The 22,525-nt window shown below is 46.6% G+C and overlaps 1 long non-coding RNA gene across 1 annotated transcript in view; it reads right to left on the bottom strand.

Annotated features, from left to right (window-relative positions):
• Positions 1-22,525, bottom strand: part of LOC137760201 (uncharacterized) — a 56,910-nt gene that overhangs the window by 14,033 nt on the left and 20,352 nt on the right. Inside the window, exon 4 of the long non-coding RNA XR_011073251.1 lies at positions 1,490-1,763. This is a non-coding gene — a long non-coding RNA (uncharacterized lncRNA). The remainder of the gene's footprint in view (positions 1-1,489; positions 1,764-22,525) is intronic.

Below are 22,525 nucleotides of genomic sequence, written 5' to 3'. Positions count from 1 at the left end.
ACCTGTTATTTCCCAGTAGTTGACCTACGGAGCGCATTCTTGAGTATTCCAGTAGAAAAAGAAAGTCAATACCTCTTCACCTTTACATGGGAAGATTGCCAGTCTACTTGGACAGTTCTGCCACAAGGCTATACTGAAAGCCCGACTTATTTTTCTCAAATACTTAAAGCCGATTTGGCGGATGTACACTTTCCTAATGACTCTGCTCTGATTCAGTATGTAGATAATTTACCTTTGTGTTCTAGAACCGGACGGGATTGCCAGGAGACACTGTCCACTTCCTGCAACAATTAGTGTCAAAGAGGCATAAAGTGTCCGAAGACAAACTACAATTCTGCTCACCAACTGTGCGATAATTACGTCATTTAAATATCTAAGGAAGGATTGTTGATTGATTCTGAAAGGATTAAGGGAATCCTAGCTTTCTCACTCCCCCAGACAAAGAAACAGCTGAGAGGATTTCTAGGTCTAACTGGGTATTGCAGGAATTGGGTACCGAGTTTCTCCCTCGTGGCCTAACCTCTATGCGTTACTCAAGTCTCATCAGCCAGAGGGACCTCCCTGGTGGTCCGGTGCTTAAGACTCCACGCTTCCACTGCAGGGGGCACGGGTTTGATCCCTAGTCGGGGAACTAAGATCCCACATGCTGCGCGGCATGGCCAAAACAATTAATTTAAAAAATACTTAAAAAATCTGATCAGCCAGACCCAATTGAATGGACGAACAGAAGGAGAGAAAGCTATAAATGCCCTGGAATCTACACTAGCCCGTGCTCCAGCTTCGGGCCATCCTAACTATAAACTACCATTTTCCCTCTTTGTGCCTGAAGACAGAGGACACGCCCTGGGTGCATTCACTCAGAGGCACTGTGACCACAGGATGTTATAGTCACCAGTTAGATTTGGTGGCAGAAGGGCTTCCCACCCTGTATGAGAGCTATTTCAGCGACTGCCCTCTTTATGCAAAGCTGCTGAAGAACTTGTCATGGGGTCTCCTCTGGCTGTCTGTGTTCCTCACTCAGTTGAATCTCTCTTAAGTTCCCATCATACTCAACACTGTTTTGTGAGTCGCTTGGCCTCTTACGAAGTAGTGTTACTCTCATCACCCAGTATTACTTCTGCTTGCTGGTGTAACAGTCTTAACCCTGCAACTTTGTTTCCAGCACCTCAAGATGACTGCATTATACTATCTTCTAACTCCAAGGACTGATTTGCAAGAAGTTCCCATTGATAATTCTGATTTAATTTGGTTTACAGGTGGATCCTACTTAAAAGGACATTATTGAGCTGGGTCTGCAGTAACTTCAGCAGTAGAAATAAGTGAAAGTTCTTATTTACCAGACACCAAATCGGCCCAACAAGCTGAACTGATTGCATGACTAGGGCTTGTCAATTAGCCAAAGGTCAAATAAACAATGTCTATACTGATAGCTGCCCTGCCTTTGGAGTGGCTCGTGATTTTACAGTGCTGTGGAAACAGGATTTCTCACCTCTTCTGGTCAGCCTGTAAAGAATGGACACCTCATCTCACACTCCACTCAATTGCCCAGACAGCTCGCGCTCAGGAAGATACCTGGGCATTCCAAATCTGTCTCAACAGAGGCCAAAGGACATCGATCGGCTGATGCTGCAGCTAGACAAGCTGCCTGAAGTCTTGTCCCTGCCCAATTTCAAGGCTCTCCTCTGCTCGATCATAACTCTGACGAAACGTAAGAAATTTCTTTTGCAGGCTCAGGAACTGGCTTCAGAAAATGAAGAGCAGGCCTGGAAGAAAAAAAGGGGGGCTACTTGGATCCCATCTCACAAATACGGAGTATCTGCATGTGGTTGTTTAGGTGTGGCTGGTCATTGCTGGGTGGTTTTTTTTTAAATTTAGTTATTCTTGGTTGCCTTTACTCCAGCAAGGACATTCCCTGGCCCACGGGCACCCGAGAAAATGGTACGATAGGGAAAACAATGTATCTAGAAACCTTCTCCCACTATAGCTCATAAGGTTTATGACCTATGTTCTATCTGTCCTAAATGTAATCCTGGTAAACCCCTTCATGGCTCGCAAGGCCACTTCCCCCTCCCTGAGGAACCCTTGTAGGTTTGGCAACTGGACTTCATCCACGTGCCTTCCTCTGAAGGCTATAAGTGCATCCTGGTCGTGGTCTGCATGTTTTCACACTGGGTGGAGGCATTTCCTTGCAGAAGGCCAGTAGCCTTAATAGTAGGCAATTTTACTATTGGAAAAAAAATAATTCCACTTTGGGGAATTCCTTCTGAGTTGCATAGCGACCAGGGAACCCATTTTACTGGACAGATTATTAACTCCACTGGTAAGATTTGGCCGCTAATGCAATATTTTCACCGCACCTATCACCTCAATCCTCAGTGGTAGTAGAAAGGACCAAGAGCACTATTAAAACACAATTGGCTAAATTTTCAGAGGCTTTTCATCTTCCACGGCCAAAAGCTCTTCCCTTGGTAACTCCTCAACCTTAGTTCTACCCACTCTGGTAAACGTCAGTTGTCTCTTTTTGAAATAATTACTGGGCGGCGACCTATGCCTTTAGATGAAGGTACGTATGAACCAGTGCTGCTTAAAGGTCACATTCTACATTACTGTCAGGGACTCATCAAAGTGCTTAATGAAAAATTAGTAACTGATTCCTTCCACAGTGAGCTCCTGGGAGACAAAGACCTTACTAAGGATCTCGGGTTACAGCCTGGAGATGTCGTCTATTGGAAAAGACATCAAGAAAAGGACTCCTTACAACCACGTTGGAAAGGTCCATACCAGCTACTCCTAACAAATCCCTGTGGGGCAAAACTTAAAGGACTAATCTCTTGGACTCACATCTCTCACCTCAAAAGGGCCTCCCCTCCTGAATCAACTGCAACTCCTATTTCTGACACCCCACTTCCGCTAAGAGAGGCTCCATCAAACCAGGATGAGAAGAACACAACAACAGTGGTAGACAGCTAACCCAAGAGTCCAGACCAGACCTGTAAGAAACTGCCTCTCTCCATCAAAATGTCTTCCTCTCTATCAAAATTGAAAGTTATGGGACTTCCCTGGCGGTCCAGTGGTTAAGAAACCCCGCTTTCCCTGCAGGGGGGGCACGGGTTCCATCCCTGATCAGGGAACTAAGATCCCGCATGCCGCGCGGCACAGCCAAAAAATAGAAAAAGAAATTGAAAGTTATTGTTCTATTTCTGGCTATGTTCTTAGGCCAGTGTTTAGGGTGGAAAGAAAACTCTTTTAGTAAAACTATCACAAAGTATAGGTACTGGGGGAGGTTAACTGATTGTTGGGTTTGTCATCAGATTCCTCCGTCAGTACAAGGCCGATTAAACCCCTTGTAATTCCTGTCACTGACTTTTCAGATGTTCCTAATGTTACCACTTACTCAGACACACCTCCCTCTGGCCTAACTTTTCAGGTTCAAATTCTCCAAAACACTAACATGTCCACCCCTTGACTGGCACTATCTTCGGTTCTTAGAGATGGCACACAACTTACCCTAGGCCCCTCTCATTCTGTCCCTTACTTTTTTTGGGCTGTGCCGCACGGCATGCGGGATCTTAGTTCCCCGACCAGGGATCAGACCTGAGCCCCCTGCAGTGGAAGCGCGGAGTCGTAACCACTGGACCGCCGGGGAAGTCCCCGTGTCCCGTACTTAATTAACAGATGTCTTAAAGAGAAAAATACGAGTCACGTATGCCAGCAACTCCCCCACCTCCAATATCATACGGATAGCTTTTGGAAAGCCTGCAAAAGAAATGGCCCACAGTTTAATACTGTATTAACAGAACTTCCAGTTAACGAAGCCATCAACAAAAGCACTCTGGGAGGAGTCACTTGTGCTCCCCCAGGTTTTGTCTTCATATATGGTATTGGAACTGACCCACCTTCCCAAGGGTATTCACATAAATGTCTGAAGAGCTGTCAAGTAGAAGGTTTATTTTATCGGGACGTTATGTTACCCCATTGTCTATTCAAAAAGAGACAGATGGACCTCCTTTTTCTCCCCATTACAGAGTCAGGAGATCCATGCGAGCAGGATACCAAAGAAACCTGGTGGCAAAGTCTTTGGAATCTTGGTTCCTAGCGCAGGAGTATATGTAAACAGGGATACGCTTAGAAACCTATCAGCCACCGTTGGGTCAAATGGTTGAAGAAACTGCAAAAAGCACTGCAGCACAGCAGAAATCCTTAGATTCCTTAGCCCAAGTTGTGTTAGATAACAGAATTGCCTTAGATCTCCTACTGCCCAAACAAGGAGGCGTTTGTGCTGTTGGTCACACGTGTTGCACTTCTGTTAACACCTCCGGAGAGGTTGAGACACGCCCAGAAAAAATTTTCCGAAGAGCAAAATGGTTACAAGACGTAAGAAAGAGTGATCCTTTAAGTCAGCGGTCCCCAATCTTTTTGGCACCAGGGACCGGTTGCATGGAAGACAGTTTTTCCGTGGACCGGGGCGGGGGCGGGGAGGTATGGTTCAGGCGGTGATGTGAGCGATGCGGAGCCGCAGATGAAGCTTCGCTCGCCTGCCCGCCGCTCGCCTCCTGCTGTGCGGCCCGGTTCCTAACACGCCGAGGACTGGTAGTGGTCCGCGTCCCAAGGGTTGGGGACCCCTGCTTTAAGTGACCTTTTTAGTCGGCTACCCTCGGGACTAGGCAACATTTTCCGCTTTGCTTTACAGACAATTGTTATTTTCATTATATGCACTACCATTCTTTTCCTGGCTATCAAATTACTCATGACACGTATCACTGCTTGTTCTAAGTCTACGGCCAAAAGCACACGTACAGTGATCGTACAACAAACTGAGATGACTGATCAAATGTATAATCTATAAAACCTGCCTTCATCAATATATTTCTATGATTACTGCATTAAATTACTATGATAAAATATATAATGATGCTTAAACAAATTGAAACTGCTGGTCATTTCTATAATTCTGTACAAGGTAATGGACATACGCAATGCACATAAAGTACAACTGGCATAAGTCCTATTGGACACCTTTGAATTGGCTACCAGTCCTTGCCAAGCACCCTACTAGTGCGTCCCCCGCCACAAAAGAAAAAAAAAGGACCGGGCTGTCAAGACCCAGCATGGAGGGACATGATGAATCGGAGGCAGGTAAGCAACCACCTCGGCACCAAGGGACCAAATAGTTGATCATCTAATGCTTTCTATCAAAAGATTTATGATCAAAAGGGGGAAGATGATGAGGGAAATCATAAATATTCTATGGCAGGACAATCAAACTAAGAAAGAAAACAAAAAAACAAATGACATGCTCCCTTTGTGGCAAGCTTTACCCGGTGTTCCATGTGCATATCTATATGACACATTAACCAGACCTCCTCAAAGCAGCAGGATGAAATCAACCTTTGAGAAAAAGATGACCCTTTCTTTAGACACCAGCATTTCAATATTGTAATTCTATGACTAATATATTTCTTTTTCATCTTATACAAGGGTACAGGGGGTCGCACTGACCAAAGGCTTGTCTGTACATGCAATATTAAGGGGAAAAAACCCCACAACTTGATTGAACTATGTACACAGTGCTAATCTGTCAATATGAGACATAATTTGTCTCAAAAATGTATAAAACTGCATCTCTGACTCCTGATCAATGGAGCAGTTTTCAGACTTTCTGAGGATGTTTCCTGGGCTATAATCCTCAGTTTGACTCGAATAAAATTCTCTTTTCTTTTTCCTTAGCTTGATTGTTATTTGATTTTTCGTCAGCAGGCCTCACTGTTGAAACGGAAATTACACCTTCAGGAAAGGGCTATACCTGATGTCAGGGGCCTTTCCAGAATACAGGAGGATGTGGCTTCCCCCATGCTCAGCCCCTTGCCCTCTGACATGAAGATACAGTTAGTGTCGGCCTAACAGTTGCGAAGCCCCTTGGGACCAACTGTCTGACGTGGAAAGGGAGCTGGTGTTCTTCACTGACAGGACCACCACCACTGTACACGAGGCCGCCCGCTGGACAGCCGTGCCGTGCTTTCCTGCCAGTGGCATATCCCCCGTCTAGGAGGGCTTGCCTGGCTCAGCCCGACTGGCAGAGTTGATGGCGGTGTGCCTGGCTCTACCACTGGCCACCAAAATGAGACTCCCAAGGACACAGATTTTCTCTGACTCCCGAGCAGTAGCCAGTGGGCTCACAAGTCTGGTCTGGACAGTGGCCTCCTTGGGGCACCTCCACTTGGAAAGAGATGGCAACACACACACCGATTATGGATACTTGTGGCTCTGCCTACACATGCCAACACCAGAAGGAGATACTCAGCTGTTCCAGAGCCCGACGTAAGCCACCTCTCACAGTACGACACAGGTCCAGACACAGCTATTCCTCCAGAGATGCACACCTGCTAACACAGTGGGTCCACGGGGAAGTGACAGTGCTCACTGGTGGGGTATACAGGCCCCTTGCCTTGGCTCCAGCCTAAGTGGTGGTAGATAGTTGCCCCCTCTGCTCTCAAACAAAGCTCTGGAAGCCTCCCAGGTAGGCACATGCATACACCCCGGGGCTGACAGACCCTACTTCCGGTGAGAAATTGACTTTATCAGGCCACTGCCGCCCTCTGCTGGAGGTAGTGGGTATTCAACCACTGTCATTGATTCCTCCCCTGGACTTCTGTTGGCCACTCCCTCCAGAAATGCTGTGATCTCCTTCTTGACCAGGTATGTGCCCATCCTTTTCGGCCCACCAGGCATCATGGATTCAGATCAAGGTACCCATTTCACTTCCCAGTCTGTTTGGTCATGGGCTCTGGCACATGGACTCTTGTAAAATTTCCAACTAACTTAGCAGCCCCAAGTGGCTAAACTTAAAGAGAGATACACCACTGTCTACTCAAAGGCAGGCCCCCCCCCAAGCTTTTAAACAAAGGTGGTCCCCAAAATGGACAAAAAGACATTACCACAAGCTCTAACACTGCCTAACCCCCGGCCCTCAGATCTCCACACCCCGCCATACACGCATCAGCTGCCAGTCTTCTCCACGGACTCCTCCGTGAGCACGTAAAGGGAACCCTCAGCCCTCTGACATCAGGCATCGTTCACATCTGCTCAGCAGACGAATGCTCCCCTTGCCCATCATCTCACCGTCTACCACGCACCTGATCAGGTCGATCAAGGGCTGGTTGTGCAACGTGATATAGAGAGAGAGCCCCCAAGCTGACAAGCCCCTACCCAACTGCTTAGAGATCATGATTATACAGATTTTATTGGCCCACATGATGGCCCAGGACTAGCCGCAAATCTTAAGGCCACTGGCTTCACCTCACTTTTGAACAGCTGGTTTATTAAACCATATTCATCGAAAGTTTTGCAGGAGATTGAAGTTATAGCTCCAGGACCCACTAGTGCAACTTGCGTGGATCTCAGAGAAAAGACAAGAGGCTCCCCACCTAGTGGATGCCGGTGTCGTTAGGAAATGAAATCCACAAGGGAAGCCCGGAATCCAGCGTCACTATCAGCAGACATGGGCCAGGTCCCTACCCGACTTTAGACAAAGAGACAAACGGCCTCTTGCCCCAAAGCAGCTACACACAGTATCCACACTTCTCAACTCAAAGGAGGCCCCAGCAAGCCAAGTGCACATCTGACTCTCCTTGGTTGTGGCCCTTAATGTGTACAGCCTGGATGGCAGGGTTGCTAGTGGACCCCTGGAGCCTGGTGCTGCCCCAGGAGCTGTGCGGGAACACACGAGCCACGTGCATGACTGCACCACGGGGTGGCTGAGTGCCAGGGCAGCAGGCCCTGTGAGAAGAGCTTCGGCTGGCACACGACGGTGTAGATTCTAACCAGAGCTCACCTCTCTCCACGTTAAATGGTGCCAGTAGAAACGATGCTGAAACAAGCTGCTCCCTCCTCTTACAAAACCTCAAGTTATATCCCAGGCAAAACGGCCTTCCCAGTGTTAACCGAATCAGACCCAGATGGCTGGCAGTTTTGGGCTGTCGTGATCCTACCATGGTTTAACAGGGTGAACTCTGGATTCTGAAGCTGTAGGCCACAAGGTGTGCCTACAATTAGCCCATCAGTGTGCCCGGAATCTGTGTGCATCATGGATGGGGTCCCCACAAGGCTCGGTCTTGGACACGGCATGCCCTTCCCAAGATGCACCCCTACTGCTCTGATGGAGCTTACCGATCCGCTCAACCACCAGCAGAGCCTGCGCTTGTAGTTGTGCCCTGCACAGGCCGCCAGCAGATCTGCTCAGAACTTAACACCTCTTAGCCACTCTGCCCTTCACGGGTCTCCCCCTGGGAAGGCCACCCCAAGCACACCAATGTCTCAGTGGGTGACGTCTCAACCCAAGAGAATTACGAGGGAAATCATGCTCCCCAAGCTCGTGGGACAGTGGGAACTTCCCCTCCCAGACTGCCTTCACATCAGCAGGGAAGAGACTGGTGATGGTCAACCTCAAGGTCGAGCTGCACCAGTGCCTCCAGGTGATGGACGCTGAGGGCCCTCTAGAAGACTGTTTTTGTGAAATCGCTAATTCCTTGCCGCTATCACAATACTTACTAGGCACTACTATATATAAAATAGGTAACTGATAAGAACCTGCTGTACAGCACAGGGAACTCCACTTTGCTGTACAGTAGAAACTAACACAACACTGTAAAACAACTCTACCCCAATAAGAAAAAAACCCCAAAAAACAGTAGGTCCCCTGCCAACTGCATGGCACCAGTAACATCATTTTGCCTTCATGACAAGTCAAGCCGTGTATTCTAACCCCCATCAGCCACGGGGGGCACCTCCTCACAACGCTCCTACCTTGACCTACCTAGAGCCTATGATCAGGGACCTCTTGCTGCCGTGTGTGCCGGCTGATGCGCTGATGACAGCGTTTGCTCCCCACCCGATGCACCCACAACAGATCCGACTCCCTCGTTATTCCCACCACCACCTTCCGTACTCAAAGCTGCTGCCCTCCTTTGTACCCACATCGTAGGCACAAGCCGCTCCCCGCTGCACGCCAGAATCCCCTCCAACACCACGACCAAGTAGGCCACACCTGCCAGGACAAATGTATTTGTGCAAACCTCTGACAGCAGCCTCGGCCTTACAAGCAAAAACAACGCTGTCTCTGTCTCTACGCGGGGCCAGACCTACATCCCCAGGTCACTAACCTGCAGTCATCACCTGCAGTGATCAGCTATGTGCTAATTCCCTCCAAAATACCTTGAGCCTCACTTGGGCTAAACAAAACCCCTAATCAGGACCCCATACGGGGCAACCTGAGGGTAAGCATCAGGATAACCAGCATAACTAACCACCCCCGCTCGTGGTGGTACTTTCTAAAGGCTACTAACTACATGCAAGACACAGAGACTGCCCCTCACCCTGTACACTCACTGCCCCCAAATGATAACTGACACCTCATTCAGATTCTACTTTGGACCTGACTCAAGCAGTCAGGAGCAAGCCCACTGGACCCTGCCCAGTCTGCAGCATATCCACAGAGATAACCCCTATGGTTACAACAGTGTTACTTTTAAGATCCCGGCACCCTTCACTCTTCTGACACTTTTCCACTAGAGCTGTCCTGCTCACATACAGAGAGGGCCATTCCTGTCCCTGTCCTGTTGGGACTGGCCATCACCAGGGGACTCGGGGGCGTAGGAACAACATCAAATGTTAAAAGCCACCCAGCAGGGAATTCCCTGGTGGTGCGGTGGTTGGGAATCCACCTGCCAATGCAGGGGACATGGGTTCGAGCCCTGGTCCCAGAAGATCCCACATGCTGTGGAGCAACTAAGCCCGTGCACCACAACTACCGAGCCTGCGTTCTAGAGCCCGTCAGCCACAACTATTGAGCCTCCGTGCCACAACTACTGAAGCCCGTGTGCCTAGAGACCATGCTCCTCAACAAGAGAAGCCACCGCAGTGAGAAGCCCGTGCACCGCAACGAAGAGTAGCCCCCGCTCGCTGCAACTAGAAAGAGCCCGCGTGCAGCAACGAAGACCCAACGCAGCCAAAAATAAATTAATTAAAAGAAAAAAAAAGCCAGCCAGCAATGACCAACCACCCTAAACAACCACATGCAGACGCTCCACCGTGCTCAGAGCCTGATGCAGCAACAGCATGACTCACTAGCACAAACAGTGATGATTAACCAAGTGAGTCTGTTCCTTGCAGGGCACCTCTTGCTGTAGGAACCCTAACAACTCAAGGCAGCATAGGCCAACCTCCAGGAGACGTCTTAAGATACACAGGTCATGCAGAATAGAACTAAAATATTTCAGCTCCACACTCCCTGAGGTCCCTGATTTGTCCTCGTGGGTCTTGCCATCCACTGGAGGAGCAGTGGCTGAGAAAAGGGTTTCAAACTCCATGGAGTCTTCATCACGGCCGTCGTCATTGTTGCCCTGGTTAAATGTGTGCTACAGTGGCCTCAGTATCTATGTCCTTGGACACATCTGCTACTCAGAGGATTGCTATTCCTGATGCCGAGGCATCACACGATGGATCACCGAGGGTTTAGCTAAGCTGCTCCGTGGTACCGCGGCTTTGGCATCCATTCTGTTGGGCCAAGCAGCCTCCAGCGTCCTTGAATTGACACTCGCCCCTTGCACGAGTGCATGCCCTAGACGGCAGCCCCCAGAGTCATGAACAAACGTAAGTTCCTCGTATGACTTCACCAGCGGCCCTTGTGATCAACAGTCTCCCCTGCTTCCCCTTGTGCACCCCTTACATAAGACCCCTGTGGAGCTTACCACAGAGGTTGTCAGAGTGGATCAAGGGAACAAGACCCAACCATAGGGTGTCTACAAGAAACTCACTTTAAATATAAAGATGCAAATAACAGAAAATGGATGGAGAAAAGACATACCATGCTAACACCAATCAAAAGAAAACTGGAGGGACTTCCCTGGTGGCGCAGTGGTTAAGAATCCTCCTGCCAATGCAGGGGCCATGGGTTCGAGCCCTGGTCCGGGAAGATCCCACATGCCGTGGAGCAGCTAAGCCCGTGCGCCACGACTCTGAGCCTGCGCTCTAGAGCCCGCAAGCCACACTACTGAAGCCCACATGCCTAGAGCCCGTGCTCCGCTACAAGAGAAGCCACCGTAATAAGAAGCCCGCGCACCGCAACAAAGAGCAGCCCCCGCTCGCTGCAACTAGAGAAAGCCCGCACACAGCAACGAAGACCCAACGCAGCCAAAAAAACAAAAAAAAAAACAAAAAAAAAACGAAAAACAAAAAATCCACAAAACTTGAGTAGCTATATTTCACACAGAGCAGATTTCAGAGGAAGGAAAATTCTCAGAGATAAAGAGAGGCATGATATGATGATAAAGGCATCAATTCTCCAAGAAGACATAACAACCCTTAGTGCGTGTGCACCTAACAACAGAGTCCACATGCTAGAGACAAAAACTGATACGACTGCAAGGGAACATGGATGAATCCACTATTAAAGTTAGAGACTTCAATATATCTCTATCAGAAATGACAGATCCTGGAGGCAAAAAGTGAGTAAGAACATAAATGAACTCAACAGCACCATCCATAACTGGATATAATTCACAACTACGGACGACGTCATCCAAAGACAGCAGCACACAGATTCCTCTCAAGTGCACATGGGACCGTCACCAACAAAGACCATATCCTGGGCCATAAAACAAACCTTAATGAATTTAAAAGAATAGAAATCACAATGGATGCTCTTAGGCCACAGTGGAATTAAATTGGAAATAACATAAAGGTAGCTGGCAAGTCCCCCGAGTACTTGTAAACAACAAACTTCCAAATAACAAATGGATCAAAGAAGAAATCTCCAGAGAAATAAAAAATATTTTGAACTTAATGAAAATGAAAATAACACTTATCAAACTTTGAGGATGAGGGGCTTCCCTGGTGGCACAGTGGTTAAGAACCGCCTGCCCAGTGGTTAAGAATCTGCCTGGCAATGCAGGGGACACGGGTTCAAGCCCTGGTACAGGAAGATCCCACGAGCCATGGAGCAACTAAGCCCATGCGCCACAACTAATGAGCCTGCGAGCCACAATTACTGAAGTCCGCATGCCTAGAGCCCATGCTCTGCAACAAGAGAAGCCACCACAATGAGAAGCCTGTGCACCGCAACGAAGAGTAGCCCCTGCTCGCCACAACTAGAGAAAAGCCTGCATGAAGCAACGAAGACCCAACGCAGCCAAAAATAAAATAAATAAATTTCTTAAAAAATGAGAGGGATGCAGTGAAAGCAACGCTTAGAGGGAGAAAGCGCTGAAAGGATATATTAAAAAAGAAGCAAGATCAAAAATCAATAATCTAAACCTCTACCTTAAGAAACTAGAAAAAGGGCAAATTAAATCTAAAGTAATCAGAAGAAAAAAATACTAAAATTTGGAGCAGAAATCAATAAAATTTAAAACAGGAAATTGGTAGAGAACATCAACTAAACCAAAAGCTGGCTCTCTGAAAAGATCAATAAAATCATACGCTAACTAGGAAAAAAAAAGAGAAGACAAATTATTACTATCAGCAAAGAACTAGGGGATATCATTACACGTCTTATGGATGTTGAAAGGGTAATAATGGAATACTATGAATAACTATACCCACAAATTTAATAATCTCGATGGAATGGCCCTATTCCTTGAAAGACACAGCCTGCCAGAACTCACACAAGAAGAAATAGATCGTCTGAATAGTCCTGTATCTATGAAAGAAACTGAATGAACAATCAGTAACCTTTCAGGAAACTTGCTACACTGTTGGTGGGAATGTAAATTGGTGCAGCCACTATGGAAAACAGTATGGAGGGTCCTTAAAACACTAAAAACAGAATTACCATATGATCCAGCAATCCCACTACTGGGCATATATCTGGACAAAACTGTAATTCAAAAAGATACATACATCCCAATGTTCACAGCAGCACTATTTACAATAGCCAAGACATGGAAGCAACCTAAGTTTCCATTGACAGATGAGTGGATAAAGAAGATGTGGTACATATACAATGGAATATTACTTAGCCATGAAAAAGAATGAAATAATGCCATTTGCAGCAACATGGATGGACCTAGAAATAGTCATACTAAGTGAAGTAAACCAGACAGACAAAGACAAATATATATCCCTTATATGTAGAATCTAAAACAATAAATAAGTAAAAGAAAATAAAATATACAAATGAACTTATTTCCAAAATAGAAAGAGACTCACAGACATAGGAAACAAACTTATTGTTACCAAAGGGGAAAGGGGCGTGGACAGAGGGTTATATTAGGAAGTTGGGATTAACATATACACACTACTATATATAAAATAGATAACCAACAAGGACCTACTGTATAGCACAGGGAACTATACTCAATATTTTGTAATAACCTATAAGAGTAAAGAATCTGAAAAAGATATGTATGTGTGTGTGTGTGTGTGTGTGTGTGTGTATAAAACTGAATTGCTGTGCTGTACACCGGAAACTAACACACTAGTGTAAATCAACTATACTTCAATAAAAAAGTAAAGTAAAAAATAATATAATTACTAACCTTCCAAAACAGAAAACACCAGATCCAGATGGGTTCACTGGTGAATTCTACCAAACATTTAAGGAAGAAATTAATTCTCTACAATTAGTTTCAGAGGACAGAGGCAGAGGGAATGTGCACTAACTCATTCTATGAGGTAAGCATTTCCCTAATAACAAAACCAGACACAGACATTACAAGGAAACTATAGATCAGTCTCTCTCATAAACGGTGATGTAAAATCCCAAACAAAATATTAACAAACTGGGGACTTCCCTGGTAGTCCAGTGGGTAAGACTCCATGCTCCCAATGTAGGGCCCAGGTTTGATCCCTGGTCGGGGAACTAGATCCCACATGCCGCAACTAAGAGTTTGCATGCCGCAATAAGAAGCCCACATGCCTCAAGGAAGATCCCGCAAGCCACAACTAAGACCCAGTGCAGTCAAAATAAATAAATAAAATATTAACAAACTGAATCCAATAATATAGAAGAATTATACACCATTACCAAGTGGTATTTATCCCAGGTATGCAAGGCTGGCTCAACATTCAAAAATCACTTCAGGGGACTTCCTTGGTGGTCCAGTGGTTAAGACTCCACCTTCCAATGCAGGGGACGTGGGTTTGATCCCTGGTCAGGGAACTAAGATCCCACATGCCACAGGGCAACTAAGCCCACGTGCCACAACTACCGAGCCTGCGTGCCTCAACTAGACAGCCAGCATGCTGCAAACTACAGAGCCCATGTGCTCTGGAGCCCGTGCACCACAACTAGAGAGCCCGCGGGCCACAACTGGAGAGAAGCCCATGCGCTGCAACGAAAGATCCCACATGCCACAACGAAGATCCCACATGCGGCAACTAAGACCCAACACAACCAAAAATAATAAAAATAAATAAAATAATTTTAAAAAATCACTTCAGCTGAATCTATTTGAAAAGGCAAAACTATGGAGATGGTAGTAAAAGGACCAGTGGTTGCCAGGGATTGGGGCTGGGGGAGGGGTGAGTAGGAGGAGCCCAGGGGAGTTTTTAGGGCAGTGAACATGTTTCGTCGGATACTACAAAGGTGGATGCATCTTTGTCTAAACCCACAGAATATACATGCAAAGTCAACTGCGGACTGTGCGTGATTACGACACGTCAGTGTAGGTTCATCCACTGGAACAAACACACCACCATCTCATACGTCCAGGGGTCTGTAGGCCGGCAGGCCCAATTTACCATGCACCGTTAACTGCCCACGGGCATCTGGTAGCCCTCCTAGCGCTCCAGAGCAGTAGCGCACCACGACGGCCACTCCCTGGGCCCTGCTGGAGCCGAGGCCCTCCCAGGCCCTGAGCCTGGGCTGCGGGCACCCAGCTGCCCTGATGCCTTGGGTTGTGCCTGCAGCACCACACAGGCTCACCCCTCCAGAGGCCTCCTTCCTGAAATGAACTGGTGCTGGCAGGACAGAGGTGAACCAGTGCCCCTGGCACCTCCCATGTGACAATGGTCTTGTGGACCCACAACACACATGGCACTCAGGAAATACCCAAAATAGCCACATGCAGCAGATGGCTTGTATTTAGATGCTTTCCATGGAGCTGCTGACCGCTTGGCTGAGGACTATTCGTTGACCAGCCAGGGAAGGGGCAGTTTCCCTGAAGGGGCCGTTCATTGCATGTGGGTAGACAGCCCTGGCAAGGCTGCACAAAAGCATGGCAGAAATAGTTGAACAGAGCCCGGAATCCCCCAGTGTGTCTCCCGCCCCTCTCCAATGCCCTGGGATTAAGCGGATTCCAACGCTCTTCCAACATTTGCTTGTCTTAACTAAAATACACTGCTTGGGCACTAGGCTTCTAAACTTCACACTCAGACAAGTTCATATTCGATTAGATGAGATGAGGTGTGTCAGTCATGAAGCAAACATCGGAGGTGAATTACAATAAAGAGGTTGGATCCATTCGTGATTTAATCTGTGGTCTGACTAGCAAGAGCTTTCAGAGCCCCACCCTCTTCCCTGCCTGGCCCAGTCTATGCGAATGGATAAGGAGGCCCACGAGTGCCATGCGTCCTGTGGGTGGGAAGATCAAACCTCACAAACGCCCAGCCACGACGGAGGCCCCACCAGCTCTTCCTCTGGCCACCTGCAAGAGCGTACACCTGCGTCCATCTCCCCAGATTGCCAACTATCTTCTGATCCTCTTGGTGCAAGTGGCATCATCTTGACAACCAAGCCCATCTTGGGTGGGGGGCAGGGTTGATCCCCCTCCTAAAGGGCAACCATAAAACACAAGAGAAAATGTTTGGGGGCTGAGAAACAGGGGTCTAGTATGGGCGATTTGGAGAAGATGAGGCCGAGACATCCAAGTGTATAAGATTTCCAAAGTTTTCAGAAGCACATGTCATAACAGAAAACCCTCGAGGCCACCCAAGTGGCTACTAGCAGTAGAATCAAGAAATGAACAGGGTGCAGCCCCATCACAGGGCCCTACAGACTAGCAAAAGTGACCAGACTGCCATCCCATGGGCAGCTAAGAGCACTGAGTAACGGAAAGCTGACAGAATGCCATTTGCACTCCAAAGAAAGCAGACAGAATTAAAACACAGTGACCCAGGGAGGCACACACTTGTCACTCACCCGACAGAGGAGGCCTGTCTGGGAGTCATGTTGACCGGGGGCTGGTGTGAGGGATTCATCCAGGTCTTGGCCTGGCCGTCCTTCCGTGGATGTCCACTTTAGTAGGTTTAGGTGGGTCCTGCAATGGCTTATGCATTTTCTACAGACACTATATTTTACAATTAAATCCCATGAAGTGGGGGCTTGGAGACAAGATGGCAGAGTAGAAGGACGTGAGCTCGCCCCCCTCATGAAAATACCAAAATCACAACTAACTGCTGAACAGCCATTGACCAAAAACCGCTGGAAACTACCAAAAAAGTTACCCTACATCTAAAGACAAAGAAGAAGCCACAAAGAGACAGCAGGAGGGGCACAATCACGGTAAAATCAAATTCCATACCCACCGGCTGGGTGACCCACAAACTAGAAAATATTTACACTGGAAAGGTTCGCACACAGGAGTGAAAGTTCTGAGCTCCACATCCGTTTCCCCAGCCTGGGAGTCTGGCATCGGGAGGGTGAGTGCCCAAACCAGCTGGACTTGAAGGCCACTGGGGTTTGATCACCGAAATTCCACACGACTGGGGGAAACAGAAGCTCTACTGTTGGAGGATGCACACAAGGTCTCGAGCACACCAGGACCCGGGGGGAAAAGCAGTGACCTCATAAGGGCCTGGGCCAGACCTACATGCTGAGTTGGAGGATCTCCCGTGGAGGCGGCGGTTGGCTGTGGCTCACTGTGGGGACAGAGACACTGGCAGTGTAAGTTCTGGGGAGTGCTCATTGGCGTGAGCCCGCCTGGAGGCCGAGATTTTCTCACCAAGACGCAGCCCCCCCAACAGCCTGTAGGCTCCAGTGCTGGGATGCCTCAGGCCAAAAAACCAACAAGGCGGGAACACAGCCCTGCCCATCGGAAGACAGGCTGCCTAACGTCTTCCTGAGCCTACAGCTTCCCACTAAACACACCTCTTGACACGGCCCTGCCCACCAGAGGGACAAGACCCAGCTATACCCACCAGTGGGCAGGAACCAGTCCCTCCTACTAGGATGCCAGGACAAGCCCTTCGCCAGCCTCACCCACCAGGGGCCAGACACCTGAATCAAGAACTACAATCCCAGGCTTCCCTGGTGGCGCAGTGGTTAAGAATCCACCTGCCAATGCAGGGGACACAGGTTGGAGCCCTGGTCCAGGAAGATCCCACATGCCGCGGAGCAACTAAGCCCATGCGCCACAACTACTGAGCCTGCGCTCTAGAGCCTGCGAGCCTACTGAGCCCGAGTGCCACAACTACTGAAGCTCACGCACCCAGAGCCCATGCTCCACAACAAGAGGAGCCACCGCTATGAGAAGCCCACGCAACACAACGAAGAGTAGCCCCCGCTCGCCACAACTAGAGAAAACCCATGCGCAGCAACAAAGACTCAACGCAGCCAAAAATAAAATTAATTAATTAATTTTAAAAAAGAACTACAATCCTGCGGCCTGTGGAACGGAAACCACAATCACAGAAAGTTAGACAAAATGAGACAGCAGAGGAATAGGTCCCAGACGAAGGAACAAGATAAAAACCCAGAAGAACTAAGTGAAGTGGAGATAAGCAATTTACCCAAAAAAGAATTCAGAGTAATGACAGTAAAGATGATCCAAGATCTCGGAAACAGAATGCAGGCACAGACCAAGAAAATACAAGAAATGTTTAACAAAGACCTAGAAGATCTAAAGAACAAACAAACAGAGATGAGCAATACAATAACTGAAATGAAAAATACACTAGAAGGAAACAATAGCAGAATGAATGAGGCAGAAAAACAGATAAGTGAGCTGGAAGGCAGAATAATGGAAATCACTACCCTGGAACGGAATAAAGAGAAAAGAATGAAAAGAAATAATGACAGTCTAAGAGACCCTCTAGAACAACACTAAACACACCAAAATTCATTCGCATTATTGGGGTCCCAGAAGGATAAGAGAGAAAGGACCTGAGGAAATATTTGAAGAAATAATCGCTGAAAAGTTCCTTATCACAGGAAAGAAGCAAACAGAGTCCCAGGCAGGATAAACCCAAGGAGGAACAGGCCAAGGCACGTATTAATCAAATTTACAAAGTGGTACTTCCCTGGTGGTCCAAGGACTAAGACTCCATGCTCCCAATGCAGGGGGTCCAGGTTGGATCCCTCATCAGGGAACTAGATCCCACATGCCACAACTCAAGAGTTCACATGCCGCACTAAGGGTTTGCATGCCACAACTAAGAGTTCACATGCCGCAACTAAAGATCCTGCATGCTGCAACTCAAGATTCCACATGCCGCAACAAAGATCAAAGCTCCTGCGTGCCTCAAATAAGACCCAGCACAGCCAAATAAATAAATAAATAAAGATTTTTTTAACTTACAAAAATTAAAGACAAAAAGAAAATACTAAAAGCAACAAGGGAAAAGCAACAAATAACATACAAGGGAATCCCCATAAGGCGATAGGGTGATTTTCCAGCAGAAACGCTACAGGCCCAAAGAAAGTGGCACAATATATTTAAAGTTATGAAAGGGAAAAACTTACAACCAAGAATACTCTACTCAGCAAGGCTCTCATTCAGATTCAATGGAGAAATCAAAAGCTTTGCAAACAAGCAAAAGCTAAGAGAATTCAGCACCACCAAACCAGCTTTACAACAAATGCTAAAGGAACTTCTCTAGGTGGAAAAGAAAAGGCCAAAACTACAAACAAGAAAATTACAAATGGGAAAGCTCACCACTAAAGGCAAACATACAGCAGAGGTAGGAAATCATCTACACACAAATATGATATCAAAACCAGCAATCATGAGAAGAGGAAAGTACAAATACAGGATACTGGAAATGCATTTGAAATTAAAAGACCAGCAACTGGGGCTTCCCTGGTGGCGTAGTGGTTGAGAATCCGCCTGTCAATGCAGGGAACACGGGTTCGAGCCCTGGTCTGGGAAGATCCCACGTGCCGCGGAGCAACTAGGCCCGTGAGCCACAATTACTGAGCCTGCGTGTCTGGAGCCTGTGCTCCGCAACAAGAGAGGCCGCAATAGTGAGAGGCCCGCGCACCGCGCTGAGGAGTGGCTCCCGCTTGCCGCAACTAGAGAAAGCCCTCGCACAGAAACGAAGACCCAACACAGCCATGAATAGATTAAAAAAAAAAAAAAAAAAAAGACCAGCAACTGAAAACAATCTTGTATCTATATAGTCTGCTATATCAAAACTCCATGGTAACCTCAAACCGAAAATCTACAATAGATACACACACACACAAAAGTATAAGGAATCCAAACACAACACTAAAGTTAGTCATCAAACCGCAAGAGAACAAAAAAAATCCTACAAAAACAAATCCAAAACAATTAACAAAATGGCAATAAGAACATGAAAATTGATAATTACCTTAAACGTAAATGGATTAAATACTCTAACCGAAAGACATAGACTGGCTGAATGGATACAAAAACAAGACCCGTACATATGCTGTCTACAAAAGACCCACTTCATATCTAGGGACACATACAGACTGAAAGTGAAGGGATGGAAAAAGGTATTCCACACAAATAGACATCAAATAAAAGCTGGAGTAGCAATACTTGTATCGGACAGAACAGACATTAAAATAAAGCCTGTTACAAGAGGCAAAAAAGGACACTACATAATGATCAAGGGATCAATCTAAGAAGCTATAACAATTGTAAATATATATGCATACAACAGAGGAGCACCTCAATATATAAGGCAAATGCTAACAGCCATCAAAGGAGAAATTAACAGTAACTCAATAATAGTGGGGAACTTTAACACCCCACTTTCATCAATGGACAGATCATCCAGACAGAAAACCAATAAGGAAACATAGACCTTAAATGCCATATTAGCCCAGATGGAGTTATTTATTTATTTATACATTGAGTCTTTTTAATGCTTATTTATTTATTTATTTTTGGCTGTGTTGGGTCTTCGTTTCTGTGCGAGGGCTTTCTCTAGTTGCAGCGAGCAGGGGCCACTCTTCATCGCAGTGCACAGGGCGCTCACTGTCACGGCCTCTCTTGTTGCGGAGCACAAGCTCCAGACGTGCAGGCTGAGTAGTTGTGGCTCACGGGCCTAGTTGCTCCGCGGCATGTGGGATCTTCGCAGACCAGGGCTCGAACCCGTGTCCCCTGCATCGGCAGGCAGATTCTCAACCACTGCAACACCAGGGAAGCCCCGGGGGTTACTCTTGATTGTGGTGCACAGGCTTCTCACTGCAGTGGCTTCTCTTGTTGTGGAGCATGGGCTCTAGGCGTGGGGGCTTCAGTAGTTGTGGCATGCGGGCTCAGTAGTTGTGGCTCACAGTCTCTAGAGCACAGGCTCAGTAGTTGTGGCGCATGGGCTTAGTTGCTCCACAGCATGTGGGATCTTCCCAGACCAGGGCTCTAACCTGTGTCCCCTGCATTGGCAGGCGGATTTTTAACCAGTGCGCCACCATGGAAGTCCCTAGATCAGATGAACTTAATTGATATTTATAGGGCACTCCAACCAGAAGCAGCAGAATACACATTCTTCTCAAGTGCACATGGAACATTCTCCAAAATAGAACACATGCTGAGCCACAAAGCAAGCCTCGGTAAATTTATGAAACTGAAATCATATCAAGCATCTTTTCCGATCACAATGCTATGAGATTATAATTCAACAAGAAAAAACTGTAAAATACACAAACACATACAGGCTAAACAATATGCTACTAAACAACCAATGGATCACTGAAGAAATCAAAGCAGAAATCAAAAATACCTAGAGACAAATGAAAACAAAAACACGATTCAAAACCTACAGGACGCAGCAAAAAACAGTTCTAAGAAGGAAGTTTACAGCAATACAGCTGTACCTCAGGAAACAAGAAAAATATCAAATAAACAACCTAACCTTACACCTAAAGCAACTAGAGAAAGAAGAACAAACAAAACCCAAAGTTAGTAGAAGGAAAGAAATCATCAAGATCAGAGCAGAAATGAATGAAATTAGAGACAAAGAAAGTAATAGAAAAGATCAATGAAACTAAAAGCTGGTTCTTTCAAAAGATAAACAACAAAACTGATAAACCTTTAGCCAGACTCATCCAGAAAAAAATGGAGACGGCTCAAATCAAAAAAATTAGAAATGAAAATGGAGAAGTTACAACAGACACCACAGAAATACAAAGGATCATAAGCGACTACTACAAGCAACTATATGCCAATAAAATGGACAACCTAGAAGAAATGGACAAATTCTTAGAAAAGTACAATCTCCCAAGACTGAACTAGGAAGAAATAGAAAATATGAACAGAAAAATCCCAAGTACTGAAATTGAAACTGTGATTTAAAAACTCCCAACAAGGGCTTCCCTGGTGGCGCAGTGGTTGAGAGTAGGCCTGCCAATGCAGGGGACACAGGTTCGAGCCCTGGTCTGGGAAGATCCCATATACTGCGGAGCAACTAGCCCCGTGAGCCACAACTGCTGAGCCTGTGCGTCTGGAGCCTGTGCTCCACAACAAGAGAGGCCGCAACAGTGAGAGGCCCACGCACCGCGATGAAGAGTGGCCCCCGCTTGCCGCAACTAGAGAAAGCCCTTGCACAGAAACGAAGACCCAACACAGACAAAAATAAAATTAATTAATTAATTAAAAAATTAAAAAAAAACAAAAAACAAAAAAACTCCCAACAAACAAAAGTCCAGGACAAGACTGTTTCACAGGTGAGTTCTATCAAACATTTAGAGAAGAGTTAATGCCTATGCTTCTGAAACTATTCCAAAACACTGCAAAGGAAGGAACACTCCCAAACTCATTTTATGAGACCACCACCACTCTGATACCAAAACCAGACAAAGATACCACAACAAAAAGAAAATTGCAGGCCAATATCACTGGTGAACACACACGCAAACATCCTCAACAAAATACTAGCAAACCATGGGAATTCCCTGGCAGTCCAGGGGTTAGGACTCCATGCTCTCACTGCTGAGGGTCTGGGTTCGATCTCTGGTCAGGGAACTAAAACCCCATAAGCCATGCAGCATGGCCAAAAAAAAAAAAAAAATACTAGCAAACCAAATCCAACAATACATTAAAAGGATCATACACCACGATCAAGTGGGATTTACTCCGGGGATATAAGGATTCTTCAATATCTGCAGATCGATCACTGTGATACACCACTTTAACCATCTGATCATCTCAATAGATACAGAAAAGGTTTTTGACAAAATTCAAAACCGATTTATGATAAAAACTCTCCAGAGAGTGGGCATAGAGGGATCATACCTCAACATAATGAAGTTCATATATGACAAATCCACAACTAACATCACACTCAATGGTGAAAAGCTGAAAGCATTTCCTCTAAGATCAGGAACAAGACAAGGGTGTCCACT

The sequence above is a fragment of the Eschrichtius robustus genome, chromosome 2 (assembly GCF_028021215.1).
Source record: "Eschrichtius robustus isolate mEscRob2 chromosome 2, mEscRob2.pri, whole genome shotgun sequence".
Taxonomy (NCBI): domain Eukaryota; kingdom Metazoa; phylum Chordata; class Mammalia; order Artiodactyla; family Eschrichtiidae; genus Eschrichtius; species Eschrichtius robustus.
This window is presented reverse-complemented; position numbering and strand designations above follow the sequence as displayed.